At 41.0% G+C, this 787-nt stretch overlaps 1 non-coding gene across 1 annotated transcript; it reads left to right on the top strand.

Moving 5' to 3' along the window:
* The first annotated feature begins 258 nt into the window (after positions 1-258).
* On the top strand, positions 259-422 carry LOC142443808 (U1 spliceosomal RNA). Its single transcript, XR_012783555.1, has one exon. It is a non-coding gene; the product is annotated as a U1 spliceosomal RNA (small nuclear RNA).
* The last annotated feature ends 365 nt before the right edge of the window (positions 423-787 follow it).

Below are 787 nucleotides of genomic sequence, written 5' to 3'. Positions count from 1 at the left end.
AGTGACCCTGTAAGGAGTGGGGAGAACTGCCTCTGTGGGTTTCTGAGAACTGTAAGTGATTACAGGAGGGCAACGCCTCACCTTTCTCCTGTGACTTCAAACTGCTGGCCTTTTGGTTAGCAGTCCTGTGTGTTACCCCTGGGCCACAGGGTTGTGTTGAAAGAGAAAGGCCTGCATTTTATATTTCAAACAAATTCAGATTGGATAAGTCTACCACAACAGTACAATGAATATCTTTACTCAAAACATCAATGTTGTGTGCTTACCTGGCAGGGGAGAGACCATGATCACGAAGGTGGTTTTCCCAGGGCAAGGCTCATCCACTGCGTTCCCCATGTGCTGACCCCTGCGATTTCCCCAAATGTGGGAAACTCGACTGCATGGTTTGTGGTAGTGGGGGACTGCGTTCGCGCTCTCCCCTGAAAAAAACAACAACACGTCAATGTTGGATGGATAGATAGCATCGTATCTTGCTAATGACTGAAAATAAAACTTCAGGTCATTATGAGAAGCTTAAAAATAAAAATAGTCATACTTTTGGTGAGATTTGGCCACATTTTTCTGAAAAAAATTTTCTATTTCTATGAACTAAGGTTACAATAGTTTTCTCTTAATACAGATTCTTTAAATGCTAAATTGTATCACACAATTGATACATAAAGTTTGTAGACTAATAAAAGTGCTAAGTATATGTCCTTAGTCACATGAGTAACCTGCTCGAACAAGCGGAAATGTTCAACTGAGCTAGTCATATTTTCTCAAAGAGATTGAGTAGGACAGGAAGAAA

This window comes from Tenrec ecaudatus, chromosome 3 (genome assembly GCF_050624435.1).
Source record: "Tenrec ecaudatus isolate mTenEca1 chromosome 3, mTenEca1.hap1, whole genome shotgun sequence".
NCBI classification, from domain to species: domain Eukaryota; kingdom Metazoa; phylum Chordata; class Mammalia; order Afrosoricida; family Tenrecidae; genus Tenrec; species Tenrec ecaudatus.
Note: the sequence above shows the minus strand (reverse complement) of the source record. Positions and strands in the feature narration are given on the sequence as shown.